Below are 18,852 nucleotides of genomic sequence, written 5' to 3' on the forward strand. Positions count from 1 at the left end.
AAATGAAGATGAGTAACTCGGTGGTAGGTGGACGAAAAAGAAGGGAGTGGGAGTGGAACTTGATTTTTATAGCGCTGAAGAAACACCAGAGCAAGAAAGCCAGAAAAGGACAGAAGCGCAACTTCCAATTTTAATGAGCAGAAAAGGAACCCAGGCACTCTTATATAATATCTGATATGCTTGAACGTGCGATAACCACCACACTAAATAAAAAACACAGTAAAACTAGGCGGGATTGAACCAGTTCAATCATGACAAAACACATGGGTGATAAGCAGGTCGCATGGATAAAGACAAGAAAACAAGAACACGATAAAGGCGAGCAACCACAAGACCTTAAAAAACTGAAAGTGACATGAGAGAGAAGTCAAAGATAAAATCATAAAACTCAAAAGGTGGATGGCAGCGTGTGAAAGGCGCCTAAATATTGGAACAAAAAAGGCGTAGAAAAAAAGAAGACGGTGAAAATAACTACACATGTCCTTCCAAAAAGGAGAGTTCGTCTTTAGAAAGGAGTATAGAGGGCGTGCTAATGCACTTGTCTTTTCTTTCATGAATGTAAAGAGCCGCAATAACTTCTCGCTCTGTCTTGTCCTGTGCCTTGGCTAGAAACTTGGTTTCCTGAAACTTGGGACGGAAATTTTTACCGCGGCTACAATGTATAGCAAGGATACCTCCTATCTTGTTCTTTCGAGCCCGCTCGTTGAAACATTTCCCCATCAGTCCCACATAAACATCGCCACAAGTCAATGCAATCTCGTACACCACCTTGGCGGTGCACTGGGTGAGCATGTTTTGATGCTTTATATTACAGGCCTCTTTGACACGCTTCCCTGACGCCATCGGGCAAATACTTGTCAGCTTGCAGGGAGCTGAAAGGATTAGCTGGACACCGTGCCTGGGTGCTATTTTTTCAAATTGTGCGAGAGACCGTGCAGATAGAGAATAACCTGCACATGTTTCTTTTCGGCCTCTCGTTTGTTGCCTGGCTTCTTGATTCTTTGAAGAAGGCTTTCGGACACGCTGGTGACCATATGCACAGGGTAGCCTGCAGAAAGGATTCTTCCAGTCTGATACTGGAAGCTTTCATCCATCTTGTGCGGGCAAGATTTATCTAGGGCAGATCTTAAGCAGAGTGAAACTATGTCACGCTTTACTATCTTTGAGTGGGAGCTATCATAAGCTAAAAGAGCCTTCTTTGAGCGAGGCTGATACATTCAACACACGTGTGTGTTGGGGAAGGAAAGTTTCAGGTCTAGAAATTGAAGGCATTGAAGCTTGAAGGCATTGAATAAATTGAAGAGCAAGGGCTGGACCTTCAGCTGTGCACTCGACTTCCTCTTTCAAGACTGTGATCCTGTGCGGAAGCTCATCAGTCCAGTAGACCATGCATGGCAAGGAAGTATCCACTGGCGTATTGTCATTCACAGGCACTTCAAGGAGGTGTTCTGCCAGAGATTGTAAACCAAGGCTATCGCCAAGGTTCATATATAAATCTGTTGCTGATTCGACATGACTGATCTGGACGACCACCTTCTGATGAAGTGGAACCTCAGTGGTGCAGTACCTCTTTGGCAGTGGCAGCTGAGACAACAGGTCAGTCCCATCTGCAGTGAAGAGTCGGACTGCCAATGGCTTCAATGGTGCCACTGTTTCGATAAGTAGATCAGAATCAAAGACGAGCTCCTTGAATTTCTCAAGTGCACTCGTACTGTCAGCGGCACTTACGCCGACAAGCTGGCACTCAGTGCAGAATGGTTCAACTTTGAGGTCTTCCAAGTTCAGAGACACCACTGACTCCACTGTCTGCGCATTTCCATAGTCCACAAAACGCACCCTAAGGCCACTGCCATCGTCCCCAGGGCCTTCCACCCTAGCTCTGTACCACAAGCCATCATCAGTGTAGAGAGCAGCATAAAGGGTATTGCTGTCAGGTGTATCGACAGCTGCGGCAGCTCCGGAAGCTAGCGCCTCCTGCAACTTCTCCCCCAAAACGTCAAGATCACCCAGCCTGACCAAAACCTGAACGTAAAATGAGTTTAGGGCATCAGCATGGCTGACAACAACAGCTTCACGACTCTGTGGTACTGCTGCATAAGCTTCCGTTTCTACAGTCTCCTTGCTCTTCAAAGTAGGAGTCTCGAAAGACTCGCACATCTTGAGTGCAGTGCTGACGTCTTCTTCATCCACATAGACCCTCACGGTGACTTCTGGGCCCTAAGCCACAACTTCAACCTCCACTGGTCTATCAGACCAACATTTTGAATGCGTTAACCAGGGCAAAAATGTCATTCATGTCCCTTGCGCAGTTGGCCAGGCCCTTTGCACCGTCCAGCTTGCACTTGTAACAAAACGGTGGCACTTCCAGAAACTCGGCGGCAATAGCTCGGACTTCAGGTATGCTGTCAACATTACCGTAGTCAATGAACTGCACGCACGAGCCGTCTGCGATGATTTTGGCCCGGTATCACATCTTGTCATGCGGGTAGAAAGCCACACAGGGCAGCCCCGGCAGTAGACACACTACTGGCTCAGGAGCTTCTCCATAGTGCCTTTGGAGCCGGTCGGAGAGGTATTCAGTGCTCTTGATTGTTCAACGCGCATGATGTAGAAGCAGGAGAGGTCTTCTACATGCATCATGAGCGCCAGCATCTTGCCAGAGATTTTTGAAAGCGGTGGGTAGCATGGCACAATTGGGCCCCGGCGAAAGTTGGGCTGACTTGATCTCCCAGGTGGTGACACTCTTGCTCGAGGCGGGAAAGGCTTTGGCGTGGTTTCTTCAGGCTTCGCTGCAGTTACCTCTGGTGTTGCTGCAAAACCCTGTGGCTTCTGAGCAGTTACCTCAGGCACAGCTTCTAGCTCGACAGCTGGTGGAGCAGTGTCGGCCTCAGCTGCTTCACCTTCTACCGCGGGTCGAATGTCAGCCTCAGCTTCTCCAGCTTCGACCGTGGGCTTGGTGTTGTTATCAACCTCCCCAGCTTCAACCGTGGGTTCGGTGTCGGCCTCCGCTGGCCCAGTTTCAACCGTCGGCATAGCGTTCTGTGCCAGTTCACCATCTGAGGCAGGAGGCTCCACTGCTGGTGGCGAAGGTGGAGGTGACGGGCAAAACTGTCCAGCACATTCACTTCGTCTTCTCCAGAGGTGTCAAACAGCGACCCAATCACCTTGGCAGGCTCAAGCTGCTGTTCAACCTGCAGGCCTAGATCTTTGTACAGTATCTTGGCTGACAGCTCAGCAGGGTCGACGGGAAAGTTGCAGCTCAGGACACACTGGAATGCACAGCCCGACTGTGCTGTCAGCTCAGCAGGGATTTGCTTAACCTCGGTGTGGTGCACCACCCTCATGCCTCCCATGTCGACAAAGAACAGCTCCAACTTTGCCGGGGAAGGGCGTGACCTGACGACTGCACGTGCCCAGGGTGTCAGCACTTCGTCGCCTGAACCCTCCTCGTTCCTGGTGGATGAGGGCAGGCGTGCCACGCAAGCTTCGCCAGAAACTAGGTTCCGGAACTTGGGCGCTGCCTCGCCTGCCTCCTGGAGTGCCTTGGCCAGGGGCTCCACGTACTCCACCAGGCAGCACCACACTTCCGAAAGGGACATGGCTGCAGTCACATTAACGTCGACATACTGCTTGGTCTGGAAGGCAGATTCGGCGGGGGCGATGACGGCCCTCAGCTGCTTCTGCCCCTGGCTGGCCTCAGACATCGAGCCAAGCTCCCTAGGCATTGTGGTCGCATCCATCGCGAGTCCCGCCGCAACCAGTGTTTCCACCAAGGAAGGCCCAGGGGTGCCAGTGGGCCGCTCACGGTCTGCACGCTCTCTCGCACAATTTGAAAAAGTGGCATCCAGGCACGGTGTCCAGCTAATCTTTTCAGCTCCCTGCAAGCTGGCTAGTATTTGCCCGATGGTGCCAAGAAAGCGTGTCAAAGAGGCCTGTACTGTAAAGCATCAAAAGATGTTCACTCAGTGTGGTGAACATGTACGGTGGTGTACGAGATTCCGTTGACTTGTAGCGATGTTTATGTGGGACAGACGGGGAATTATTTCGATGAGCGGGCTCGAAAGCACAATGTGACTATAAAGAACAAGACAGGAGGTAACCTTGCTGTACATTGTAGCCGCGGTAAAAATTGCTGTCCCAAGTTTCAGGAAACCACGTTTCTAGCCATGGCACAGGACAAGGCAGAAAGAGAGATTATTGAGGCTTTCTTCATTCATTAAAGAAAAGACAAGTGCGTTAGCACGCCCTCTATACTCCTTTCTAAAGACGAACTCTCCTTTTTGGAAGGATATGTGTAGTTCTTTTCGCCGTTTTCTTCTTTTTTTTCTACGCTTTTTTTTGTTCCAATGATTTTAGGCGTCTTTTACACGCTGCCATCCACCTTTTGAGTTTTATGCTTTTATCTTTGACTTCTGTCTCATGTCATCTTTAGTTTTTAAGCTCTCTCGCCTTTATGATTTTCTTGTTTTTTTCTTTATACATGTGACCTGCCTTTCACCATGTGTTTTGTCATGGATGGATGGATGGATGGATGGATGGATGGATGGATGGATGGATGGATGGATGGATGGATGGATGGATGGATGGATGGATGGATGGATGGATGGATGGATGGATGGATGGATGGATGGATGGATGGATGGATGGATGGATGGATGGATGGATGGACGGACGGACGGATCGATGGATGGATGGATGGACGGATGGACGGATGGATGGATGGATGGATGGATGGATGGATGGATGGACGGACGGACGGACGGACGGACGGACGGACGGACGGACGGACGGATGGATGGATGGATGGATGGATGGATGGATGGATGGATGGATGGATGGATGGATGGATGGATGGATGGATGGATGGATGGATGGATGGATGGATGGATGGATGGATGGATGGATGGATGGATGGATGGATGGACGGATCGATGGATGGATGGATGGACGGATGGATGGATGGATGGATGGATGGATGGATGGATGGATGGATGGATGGATGGATGGATGGACGGACGGACGGACGGACGGACGGACGGACGGACGGACGGCGGATGGATGGATGGATGGATGGATGGATGGATGGATGGATGGATGGATGGATGGATGGATGGATGGATGGATGGACGGATGGATGGATGGAATATAGGAGCGTCCCCTTTGAAACGGGGTGGTAGCAGTAGCTATCATGCTCATTTTTCTCCCTATATCTTAATTATTGATTTAGAATGGTTTACTAAACCATCATTCTATTTATTAAATTTTTGTTCCTACATTACTAACATTATGTCACTGCTCTGCTTTTAAGCCACCAATCTTCCAGTCGTTTTTTGCTAGTTTCCACCGCCGGTTTATTCACCCGGCCACTGTTTTCTCTAAACCCCAGAGCTTCAGGAACAGTGATTGCGCCTGCATCAACTTCCGGATGTATACCATTACATTCAAGTATAATATGGTCAATTGTTTCACTGGAGTTTCCACATACAGCACATTCGTCATCTCCATTGTTAAATTTCTTTTTGTAGCTGCGTGTTCTAAGGCATCCTGATCCAGCTTCAAAAAGTAGGGCACAGCCTCTTGAGTTATCAAAGAAATCTTCCTTTCTGATCTGCATTTTCCACTTTCGGTATAATTCCACACTCTGTTTCTATCCCATCGAATTTATCCAATTTTTACCTTCTGTGTTTTTCATCTGTTGTTTAAGGCTCTTTATTTCTCTGTCCTTGTGACTAGCATACTTACTGGTTAGTTTCCTAGTTCTTTTCCTCCATTGTGAGTCAACGCTTGTTAAGTACAGGTATTTAAATACTTTAGCTGCCGGTCTGTTACTGTCCAATTTCCTCAGGCGTTCCTCATATAATATTTTGCTCTGAGCTTCCCGTACTTCGAAAGATGCCCAGCCCATATCTCCTTGTACCGCCTCATTTGTAGTTTTGCCGTGGGCAACGGATCTCTGATTTATTCCTCATGTCGACTGTACCTCTGATTTTAGGCACAAAACCGCATTTCCGAAAATAAGTCCGGGCACCATAATTCCTTTCCAAATACCCCTCAAAACCTCATAACTATTGTATCCCCACAATGCTTTATGCTTCATTATCCCGGCATTTCTTTGCCCTTTGGCTTTAAGTGATTGCTCATGCTTTCCAATGTATGCCAATCCTTCGTTTACCGATACCCCCAGATATTTATATTCTGCTACTGATTTAACTGATTGAACTGGTTCAATCCCGCCTAGTGTTACTTTTTTTTCTGATTTAGTGTGGTGGTTATTGCACATTCATGCAGACCAGAGATTATAAAAGGGTGCCTGGGTTCTTTTTCTGCTCATTAAAGTTGGAAGTTGCGCTTCTGTCCTTTTGTATCTTTCTTCCTGTGGTGTTTCTTCTGGGCTATAAAAAGTCAAGATCATGTACCAACTAACCCGTCAAAAAGCCCTGCTGGGAGTGGAAGTGCCGCCTGTTTCGTGTGGATCATTTCTTGCGCTCAGAAAGGTTGATAACTAGAGACATGGCCTCCTTTATACACTCTGTGCCTGGCAATTCCGCGGTCCGCGGCCGTCGCCGCCGCTCCTCCTCCGTTGACAAGTTATGCCGTTGGCTGCCGAAAGATGGCGACAGCGACGTAGGGTCACCCTCGCCAGGCGAGTACCGGGTGCGCCGTGTTGCAAAGCGGTCCGGATAGTCACGCGCTGCCGCTTTCTCGCTGTTTCGTGGACTGTTTTACAGTATGCAAGGTCATGCTTCTACTTTTCTCTGCCTTCGGCTGCTGCAGGAATACAGCATTGCACCAACTGGTAAGTGCCAGCTTTGCTTTGTCCTTCCGGCGATCGCTGCGTAGTGTTCAGCTGCTTTAAGGCTTCTAAAAGATAGTGACAGCACCAAACACTGTGTTTATTAAGCGCCAATACGGCAATAGTAATGTTAGATGTGCACCTGTGCTTTCTGGACTGCAATCCTAATTGCTTCCCTGCCTAGCTCGTCTGCGTAGTGTGTCGGATGTGCTTCTTCGAAGGTTTCTTTTTTTTTCGCAGTATCCCAAGTAGCACAAAGTGGGCTATGACGTGGGGGCCCGCGTTGGGCCCGTGAGGGCAGCCCATACGGGCCCCATGCGGGATTTGCAACTCGTACCCAGAGGGGCCCCGCATGGGCTGCCCAATTCTGCCGCTATCGGTCCCAATCTGTATCCGTGTGGGCAGCCCAAATAGGGCTGTCCGCATTCAGCCCAGGTAGACGAATGTGGGCAGCACACCAGAATCATTAATGGGTCCCACATTTGTGCAGGCAATGCCATCCCATTGATCAAGGTTTTAATTTTTGGGTCGATTAATCCCTCCAATACCTGAATTTTACAGGCGCGGGATTTGCGAAAGCCAGTCCGTTTCAGGCTGACCCACGTGCTGCCCTGATGGGTTGAATCTGGCATTTTCGGGGCAGCCCAAATTCCAATAATCAATTGTGAAACATTAAGCGCTATTTTTTTCCTTGTATGCGACACTCAGTAACATGAGAGAAATTTATTCCCAACACTACAATAATGTGGGCTGGCCCACATCAATCCCAACATGTTGGTCTGAATATTTATTTCAATGGTGTGTAGAATAGTAATGCCGCAGGAAGCATTTGGAGGTCGTTCAGGGCATACTCGTAAAGTGGAACAGTTACTGTTGCATATTTTCTGTTGACACTGCATAATTAACGTAGTTGTTAGAGTAAAAATAAATAGTCTGTATTCATAGCAAAGATATGCTTAGGACAGTTATGTGAAAACTCCAGAAGAGGCAATTAGTAGCCGGTATAACATGATTTACATAAATAAAATGGTGCCTTAAAGATAGGGTGGAGACGTTTCAGAGCGGTAAGCCCGCCTACGGCCAATTTGGGGCCCACTGCGGCATTTCATGGGCCGCCCCAATTGGGCTGATTTTGATTTTACCGCATGGACTCCGAATATATGTTGCATTTTCTCGCAAGTAGCCAAAGAAATACCCGTGTGGGCAGCGTGGCGGTGTGGTCGCTTTTCTGCCCGGCCGCAAACCATGCGGGACCTATTCGGTTTTTGCGTGGGCGGCCCCAATCGGACTAGCCCGTCTTCTATCTGCTTTAGGCCCACATTTGCATCGCATCTGCCCTAAATTGCCCCGCAAGAGACCGATGCCGGCAGAAGTGGGAAGGAGCAATTTCCTGCCCCGATACAGGTCATGCGGAAATTATCTAGGTTTTTTGCGGGCAGCCCAATTTGGGGCAGCCCAGGAATTTTCTGCATGAATTCCAGATTTTCGTCTGACCTTCCCTCAAGTACCCCTCAAGGGTCCCATGTAGGCAATGTGCGGGCATACCCGTATTTAGCCCCACCGCGGCCCATGCGGGACCTATTCGGCTTTTGATTGGGCAGCCCCAATTAGATTAGCCCATGCGTTTCCTACACAAAGCCCAAATTTCATTTGCATCGGCCATAAAATTTCCCAAGCGGGATCCTTGAGGGCCAGATGTGGGATTATGTACTCAGTTAGCCCTTTCCACGCCTATATAATGCCCAAATGGAAAAAGGAGAGGCAAGCCCAATTTAGGCTTGCCCGCTTGATCCCTAAAGCGGGCCCTCGTGGGTGTTATTGCGGTTGCCCAAGCCCAACTTGCCCATACGGGCCCCCGGTGGGCCATGTAATGTGTGCTACTTGGGATACGCTAATTACGAAATTTTGTGATAAAATAGAAACACAAGATTCCCCTATTGTGAAGATGACTACTTTAAAGTGAGTTAAACCGAATGTGAAGACGACCACTTTAAAGGGAGTTAACCCGAATCGTGCAAAGCTAATATTAGTTTTCCTTTTAAACTAAATCGCTGTCCCTCTCTAGCATCGGAAACCTCAAAGCTCGTACTGAACCGCATTAAAGCCTGTGAAAAACAGACAGCACATGAAGTGTGTTTATTACGCGTCAGTAAGGTAATAAAAATAATATTAAATGTGCACGTGTATTTTCTGGACTGCGATGCCAACTTCCTCCCTGGTTTGCTCGTCTGTGTGGTATGTTACATGTGCTCCAGCGTATTATTTTTTCTTTCGCTAACTGCGCAATTCTGTGAAAAAAATAAATACACAAGCTTTGCCTCTCGTGACTATTATTGTGGAGTGATCGAAACAGAAAGATGCAACGCGTATATTTGTCTTTTCTTGTTTTTCAATTAAAAAGAAAACGTTTGCGCGTGCGACGCGCTGAATTATTGAAAGTAACAGCTGAGACCAAACGTGTTTTTCTTACAGATCTCAATGGCATACTGCGATGCAGTTGTTCCAGTCTTCTGTAAATCAAGCTGGCTTCTGAAGTGCTATCAGTGACAGCACTCACCGTGAACATTTTTCCCTACTTGTGGCAACTATATATATTCCTCACTCCACTTCTACATGGTTACTATTGTAACACAATTGCTGTTGTGAAATGTGTAAATAAATTCTGGTGCCTTTTTTCCTAAATTTTGTTTTATTGCAGCGTAGACCAACATTGTAATTTTTCTGTTAACATTGGCGCTAGCGGAGTAGTCAAGCTGTTTTTCGAGCCAGGCGCAATTTCTTGAAACTGCCTGACATAAAATGTCATATAGCGTTGGTGTTATTGCCTAACAAATATCATGCTCACTTCTTATGCTTAGTGGATGTCGGCCTTACAAGTAAATATGCTGAATATGCACGATTCATGCTTAGGAACCGTTATCACGCTAGCGAATAACAGCGCTCCCGCCCCGCGCCTACGTTCGTACCCGTGCGCTTCGACTCCTACGTCAGTGGCGCCCTCAGCGAGGGGAGCGGCAGCGCCGCGAAACTTTACCCGATGGCGCAGCTCTATTCGCGCGGCGCGTTGACAGGCACAGAGAGTATAAAGGAGGCTATGTTAGAGACAAGAGTGTTACATTGGCCGGGGGAAATTTGAACCTCGAAATTGTAGGTTTATGTGTTAAAGACGTTACGGGACCGTTATTGTTAATATGGTAAAAAAAACATACTACACAAAAAGCTGGAAAACCAAAAACGTAAGACTGTAATCTGCGACGAAAACCCCGAATTGCACAAGCGCAGCAAGAGCATGCGCATTAAAAAATAGTCATAGAAAAAGAAACGTCGAGGTTTTTCTAAAGAGCTTGATACCAAATAAGTGGCGTGAAGAAAATTCCGTCCTCTCCGTTTCTGAAAATATGCATTTCAACCGCATATTTATCTTCAATGCTCCTAACACACCCAAGTAGCACACATTACATGGCCCACCGGGGGCCCGTATGGGCAAGTTGGGCTTGGGCAACCACAATAACACCCACGAGGGCCCGCTTTAGGGATCAAGCGGGCAAGCCCAAATTGGGCTTGCCCCTGTTTTTTCCATTTGGGCATTATATAGGCATGGAAAGGGCTAACTGAGTACATATTCCCACATCTGGCCCTCAAGGGTCCCGCTTGGGAAATTTTAGGGCCTATGCAAATTAAATTTGGGCTTTGTGTAGGAAACGCATGGGCTGATCTAATTGGGGCTGCCCACTCAAAAGCCGAATAGGTCCCGCATGGGTCGCGGCGGGGCTAAATACGGGTATGCCCGCACATTGCCTACATGGGACCCTTGAGGGATACTTGAGGGAAGGTCAGACGAAAATCTGAAATTCATGCAGAAAATTCCTGGGCTGCCCCAAATAGGGTTGCCCACCTAAAACCTAAATAATTTCCGCGTGGGCCGTAGCGGGGCAGGCAATTGCTCCTTCCCACTTCTGCCCGCATCGGTCTCTTGCGGGGCAATTTAGGGCAGATGCGATGCAAATGTGGGCCTAAAGCAAATAGATGACGGGCTAGTCCGATTGGGGCTGCCCACGCAAAAACCGAATAGGTCCCGCATGGTTAGCGGCCGGGCTGAAAAGCGACCACACCGCCACGCTGCCCACACGGGTATTTCTTGGGGTACTTGCGGGAAATTGCAATATATATTCGTAGTCCATTCGGTAAAATCAAGATCAGCCCAATTGGGGCGGGCCATGAAATGCCGTAGTGGGCCCCAAATTGGCCGTAGGCGGGCTTACCGCTCTGAAACGTCTCCACCCTATCTTTAAGGCACCATTTTATTTATGTAAATCATGTTATACCGGCTACTAATCGCCTCTTCTGGAGGTTTCACATAACTGTCCTAAGCATACCTATGCAATGAATAAAGACTATTTATTTTTACTCTAACAATTACGTTAATTATGCAATGTCGACAGAAAATATGCAACAGTAACTGTTCTGCTTTACGTGTATGCACTGAACGACCTCCAAATGTTTCCTGCGGCATTACTATACTACGCGCACCACCGAAATAAATATTCAGACCAACATGTTGGGGTTGATGTGGACCAGCCCACATTAGTGTAGTGTTGGGAATAAATTTCTCTCATGTTACTGAGTGTCGCATACAAGGAAAAAAATAGCGCATAATGTTTCACAATTGATTATTGGAATTTGGGCAGCCCCGAAAATGCCAGATTCAACCCATCAGGGCAGCACGTGGGCCAGCCCAAAACGGACTGGCTTTCGCAAATCCCGCGCCTGTATAATTCAGGTATTGGAGGGATTTATCGACTTAAAAATTAAAACCTTGATCAATGGGATGGCATTGCCTGCACAAATGTGGGACCCATTAATGATTCTGGTGTGCTGCCCACATTCGTCTACCTGGGCTGAATGCGGGCAGCCCTATTTGGGCTGCCCACACGGATACAGATTGGGACCGATAGCGGCAGAATTGGGCAGGCCATGCGGGGCCCCTCTGGGTACGTGTTGCAAATCCCGCATGGGGCCCGTATGGGCTGCCCTCACGGGCCCAACGCGGGCCCCCACGTCATAGCCCACTTTGTGCTACTTGGGCAGATTGCGAGCATCATAAAATTTTTGAATGACCACTGGGAGGCGGTGACTCTGCCGGAGAAGTGGCGGCACGCAAAAATCATTAACATCCACAAGCCAGGCAAGAAGCCATGTTTGGAGAATCTGCGGCCTATCTCACTGACCTCATGCCTAGGGAAATTGTATGAAAGGATCCTTATGATCAGACTTCAGAACTATTTGGAAGATGAAGGTCTCATGCCGCACACAATGTTTGGTTTCCCGCCTAAGCTATCGACGCAAGACGTCCTTCTTCTCTTCAAAGATTAGTTTCTTAGCAATGTGCCAAAGTATTTAGAGCATGTGATCATGGCTCTCGACCTCAAGAGGGCGTTCGACAATGTTAGTCATGAAGCCATACTATCGGGTATGAGCAATCTACATTGCGGGTGAAAGATTCATGGTTACGTCAAGGCCTTCCTTACGGATAGGACCGCGACTACAGGGATCGGCAACTTGCGATCGGACAAGATCAGGATGCCTAACAAGGGTACGCCTCAAGGATCTGTTATCTCGCCCCTTCTCTTCAACATCGTTATGGTGGTTTGGCGGAGAAGTTGAGCGCCATAGACGGTATTCGGCACGCAGTGTACGTCGATGAAATAATTATTTGGACGACGTAGGGCTCTTTAGGTCTCAAGGAGGAGCGGCTGCAAGTAGCCGCCGACTGTGTCGAAAGCTACGCAAGGGCTAGGGAACTTTCGTGTCCGCCCGACAAAATCTGGAATTCTCAGAGTATATAGGCCCCGATACGACAGTAATGTTGACGTCCCCAGTAGGCTAGTCGAGGCTCGCATACCAGAAGTGCTGAGAGTGTTGGGAATGAGGCTTCCGTCCAATCAGAGGTTGGCCCACATGATCAGATTACTATCTGGATCTACGGCTCAGTTAACGAGATCGAGTAGGCGAGTGACCTATAGCAGAAAGGCGATAAAGGCGGAAGACACGCTCACGTTAGTGCGGGCTCTTGTAAGCAGAGCCACGTACATTCTTCCGTATCAACACCTGAGCCAGACGGACAAAGAGCAAGTGGAAGCGATCCTCACGAAGGCGTACAAAACAGCGCTGGGGCTGCCAATAAGAACGGCAAACGCGATTTTGATGGCCCTTGGCTTAACAAACACATACGAAGAGCACCGGGTAGCGCAGCTTGTCTCTCAGAAGTTGAAGCTACAACGCAATACGGCGGGACGAGCTTCTCCTCCGAAGACTGGGCTATCATGACCACATACTGGAGATTGAACGGACGATAGACATACCGGACGCGTGATCCGGTCTACGTTGTAGACCTTCTACAAAGTTTCCAGCTGATAGCAGGAGGGGGCGGTCTGTGCTGTGCAACCTGGTGAAATAATGGCAGCATACGTGCAAGAGGTCCGGAGCCATCTTCCGCGTCCAACGAGTCGATAGTTTATAGACCTTTCACTTTCTACTTGCCATTTCCCCTGATTGAATGTACTGATCATGTATTTCACAACGAAATAACTGTTAACCTGGAAAATGAGTTAATAGGCATGAAACCATTGTCCTTGATGTTTCCTGAAAGATATTGATATCAGTGCCTATTTTCACATTCCAACGAATTGACCATGTGACAAAACTGCATGCTTGGTTGGTTTTATTGTTTAGTGTATCAGTGAGACCCAGGCTATAACGACGCGCATAATAGAGAAACCATTTTTATATTGAAACTATTGTGCATCGTGGCTATGAATTTAACAAGTGCTAGTAACATTTTCATCGTAAAAAGAATGCAATGCATTTCGCAACATGAGTCTGAATGTTTGTAGCTAATTTTGCACTTATAGCATATAAGGTACACCTCTGAGAGATCTGCGAGTGTATTGTGAGCATTGTTATGTATGTCTATTTTATTACGTATCATGTGTCATACTTTGTATATCTGCATGTCGTGCTACATTTGTCTACCTGTGCACAGTTTCTTGCCTCGTTCAATATATTTGTCACTTTTCTGTAATGTACACGTTGGCTGATGTATCCTAAGTTTTGTCTGTCTTAAAGGTTGCTTTTATGCATCAAATGGTGGACGAATCTTATCGGTTTTGTTTTATATGAAGCAAAATAAACATTCATTTCGAAAAGCGCCTGGTGTCTTTTCTGCAATACTGCTGTTTGGAAAAAGCCTTGACGCAGCTACGTTTATGGCCATTCAGCCACAGTTGTAACCTAATTTTATATTTCAGCGCTGAAAATCAAATAGAGAAACAATACCACACCATACAGAACACAAATAATGCGCCAAAAGTGCGCCGCATTGCGGCAGCGCTTGCCAGAATTCAAACTGCGCGCCATGGCGCAGCGCGTTTCGGCATTCAAACCGCCTTAAACCGAAAGCGGATGTGCGTCAAGCACCGGCGGCTTGCTGCGCTACAGTCAGTTGAGTCAGTTGAGAGTGTTTAGCTACACCAAAGGTGGAAAAGACAGATCAGGTAGGAAGCTTTCTTTGATAACTCAAGAGGCAGGGCCCTACTTTTTGAAGCTAGATCAGGGTGCCTTAAAACACGCAGCTACAAAAATAATTTTAACCATGAATATGACAGATGTGCAGTATGTGGTAAATCCACAGAAACAGTTAACCAGTTAACCAGTGACCGGGTGAATGAGCCTGCGGTGGAAACTAGCAAAAACCTATTGGAAGTTTGGTGGCTTAAAAGCAAAAAGTAACATAATGTTAGAAATGTAGAAACAAAAATTCAATAAATAGGATGATTGTAGGGCCGCGCACGAGGATAATCACTTGCAGGTGCGCGTCTCTGCATGGCGCCGCCACCCGCCTGTCTGCTTCTGGTATTTAGACGCGGTCCCCTTTCTTCAAGCGTGCCGCGTGTGGGGAGAGCCGACCGGACCGTCGGCGCCGGATTTGCGGGACCGTTTTTGTCCAAAGGTCATTCATGGGGACATGAGCAGCGGAATGTGCTGCCGGGTGCTCGCATATATGGCACCCTTCGTACTGGCCGGTAGCGAGCGCCCAAATGACACTTCAGCCTTTTTTTACACTGCGACTTTGAGCAGTGCGAAAGGAAGTATCGTTTATCCTGTCTGCAAATGCGACAAAAGAGCGCCCGAAGAAGCATTCAGGAGTTGACTCGGGTATTGTGCTCAGAACGGGCAAGCCAGAAGCTCCCCTTTGATCCGGCGCCAGGCCTTCAGCATGGCGGCTGGTTGATCTTTCCCTTTCCATGTCGTTGCTCGTAGTGGTAAACACGGGTGGCGCGGGGCAAAGCACTGTGGATAGGATTCAGCCAGCAGCGGCAGCTTGGATGGGGCGGCGGTGTGCGAGAGACAAGTGGGAAGAAAGTCTCCCGAGAGGAGAGGGTTCGACACCCTCGCTGGGGAAAGAGTTTCGCTGTGCTCTGTTTGTTGTAAATTGTATTCCTAGTGGGGCCCTGGGTTAGAGGCTAAGGCCAACCCATGGGGCTCTGCCCATCTAGCATATTTCCTTATTGGACAGTTGATGTGTGGGGCTGACCTCTTAAAATGACCGCCCCTATTTCCTTGTTTTCTGAAGGTGTGAAATGAGACGCTATCCAAGAGAGTTCAGTCCAGTCTGAGCTGGGGCTCCATGCGTAGGCATGTAACGCGGCTGTTCTGCTTAGGCTCTAATCAGTTAGGTCGACGAGCAAAGTAGCCCAGAGTGTGTTTTTTGTAAATTCATTTAAACCTCCAGTGTTACTCTCTGTATATATATGTCATGCTCTAAATATATACTGTCCCCTTCATGGATCAGTGCCTTGTCGTGGTGGAGGGGCTGGCGAAACTCGATGAAGTTGTGAGCTCTGCTGTGTAGAGCCACTCAAGATAGACAGGTCACGGCAGAGAGTTCTGACAAAATTTGATTCACTGGAGAAGGTAATGGCAACCCACTCCAGTATTTCCTGCCAAGAAAACCCTATGGCCAGTCACAATACCATTAAAGATATGGCGCCGGAAGATGAGCCCCCCAGGTTGGAAGGCGTCCCACATGTTACTGGGGATGAACAAAGGGCGATTCCTAGTAGCTCCAGGACGAATGAAGCTGCTGGGCTAAAGCCAAAAGGACGCTCAGTTGTGGATGTGTCGGGAAGCGACCGGAAAATCCGATGTTGCAAGGAGATATACCATATAGCAACATGAAATGTAAGATCTATGACGCAAGGTAAACTGGATGTCGTGAAGCGAGAAATGGACAGATTGAACATTGATATCTTGGGTATCAGCGAGCTCAAGTGGACCGGAATGGGAGAATTTAACTCCGGCGACCATTATGTCTTTTATTGTGGGCACGAATCCAAGAGAAGGAATGGGGTCGCTCTCATAGTAAACAGAAGAATGGGCAGAGCAGTGCTAGGGTACATAACATAACATAACAGTTATCCAAGTCTGCACCGACCACTACTGCCGAAGAAGCTGACGTTGAGAGATTTTATGCGGACCTAGAATGCCTTTTAGACCGCACCCCATCATCAGACGTCGTTTTTCTCACAAGAGACTGGAATGCTAAGGTCGGGAGTGAAGAAATATCAGGAATTACAGGCAAGTTCGGTCTTGGTAAGCCAAATGAAGCTGGGCAGAGGCTAGTAGAGTTTTGTCAAGAAAACAACCTGACCATAGCGAATACTCATTTTCAACAGCACAAGAGGCGCCTGTACACGTGGACTTCACCGGACGGTCTGTACAGGAATCAGATCGATTATATTCTTTGCCAGCAGAGATGGAGAAGCGCTATACAAGCAGTAAAAACAAGGCCTGGGGCCGATTGTGGCACCGATCATCAGCTTCTTGTTGCCAAAATTAAGCTTCGATTGAGGAAAACACAGAAAACTACAAGGCCTTTCAGGTATGATCTGGATCAAATTTCATTAGAATATGCTAAGGAAGTGAGGAATCGATTTCAAGAATTAGATCAAGAAGACAAAGAGCCCGAAGAGATGTGGACTGATGTTCGTGATATAATACAAGAAGTTGCTACTAAGGTAGTTCCAAAGCAAAAGAAATGCAAGAAAGCAAACTGGTTATCTGAAGAGGCTTTGCAAATAGCTGAGGAAAGGAGGATGGCAAAGGTTATGGGGAAAGAGAAAGATACAAGGTTCTCAATGCGGATTTTCAGAATATAGCAAGGAGAGATAAGAATGCCTTCCTGAACATGCAGTGCCAAGCAGTTGAGGACAACCGCCAATTAAGCAACACAAGAGCTCTGTATAAGACAATCAAAAATATCAAAGGAAGCTTCTGTGCTAAGCTGGGCGTGATAAAGGACAAACAAGGCAAGGAGCTCACTGAAGCCTCAGAGATAAAGAAGAGGTGGCAGGAATACACAGAAGAACTGTACAAGACAGACCCGAATGTGCAAACCCAACATAAGACGGTTGTGATTACTGATCTCGAGCCGGGCATCCTGAAGAGTGAAGTTGAATGGGCCTTAGCCAGCCTTGCTAAGAACAAAGCTAGCGGAATTGATGGCATTCCAGCTGAGTTGCTTCAGAACCTCAACCATGACGCTGTTAACATTCTGCATGCATTATGTCAGAAGATTTGGACAACCCTGCAATGGCCACAAGATTGGAGGAGGTCAGTTTACATCCCCATTCCAAAGAAAGGCAGTGCCAAAGAATGCTCCAACTACCGCACGATCGCGCTTATTTCGCATGCTAGCAAGGTGATGTTGAAAATCCTCCAAGGTAGGCTGCAGCAGTATGTGGATCGGGAGCTTCCGGACGTGCAAGCTGGGTTTTGCAAGGGCAGAGGAACTAGAGACCAGATTGCCAACCTTCGCTGGATCATGGAAAAGCAAGATAGTTCCAGAAACCCATCTACTTCTGCTTTATTGATTATGCGAAAGCGTTTGACTGCGTAGATCACAGCAGATTGTGGTAAGCTCTCCAAGAGATGGGAGTTCCAATTCGCCTCATCTGTCTCCTCAGGAACCTGTATGAAGGGCAAGAGGCCACAGTTAGAACTGGGCATGGTCTTACTGGTTGGTTTCCGATTGAGAAAGGAGTGAGGCAAGGCTGCATACTGTCGCCCTGCCTATTTAACCTATATTCAGAGTGCATCATGAGGAAGGCCGGTCTGGACGAGTCTTCAGCTGGAGTGAAGATTGCTGGAAAACGTATCAACAACCTTAGATATGCAGATGATACCACTTTAATGGAAGAAAGTGAAGTGGAACTCAAGAGACTTCTGATGCGCGTACAAGAAGAGAGTGAGAGGTTTGGGCTTAAACTGAACATTAACAAGACAAAGATCATGGCGTCTTGCCCTATCAAGTGCTGGAGCATCAACGGACAAGAAGTGGAAGCTGTGACAGATTTTCTCTTCTTGGGCTCCAAGATTACCTCGGAAGGAGACTGCAGCCATGAAATTAGGAGACGCCTGCTTCTGGGAAAGAGAGCAATGGTTAGCCTTGACCGCCTAGTAAAGAGCAGAGACATTAGTCTGCCAACCAAGATCCGTATAACTCGTGCTATGGTATTTCCAGTGGTGATGTATGGATGCGAGAGTTGGAGTGTGAAAAAGGTTGACCGCCGAAGAATTGACGCGTTTGAATTGTGGTGCTGGCGAAGACACTTGAGAGTTCCTTGGACTGCCAGAAGATCAAATCAGTCAATATTGTCGACCATAAGCCCTTAATGCTCATTTGAGGGTCAAATTCTAAAGTTAAAGCTCAGCTACTTAGGTCATCTGATGAGAAGAGAGGAGTCGCTGCAGAAAGATTTGATGTTGGGAAAGATTGAGGGTTACCGGAGAAGGGGTCAGCAGCGAACGCGATGGTTAGATGGCATCCTCGAGGCACTGCAGATGAAGTTATGTGATGTTAGGAAGATAGTGAGAGACCAAAAAGCGTGGCGTGACATGTTCCATAGGGTCACGAAGAGTCGGACACGACTGAATGACTGAACTGAACTGAAATATATACTGTACCATCCTCACCTTCAAGTACGCCTCCTGGTCTTCTC

Source organism: Amblyomma maculatum, chromosome 6, assembly GCF_055883805.1.
Source record: "Amblyomma maculatum isolate TAMU_Amacu chromosome 6, ASM5588380v1, whole genome shotgun sequence".
In the NCBI taxonomy this organism is placed as follows: domain Eukaryota; kingdom Metazoa; phylum Arthropoda; class Arachnida; order Ixodida; family Ixodidae; genus Amblyomma; species Amblyomma maculatum.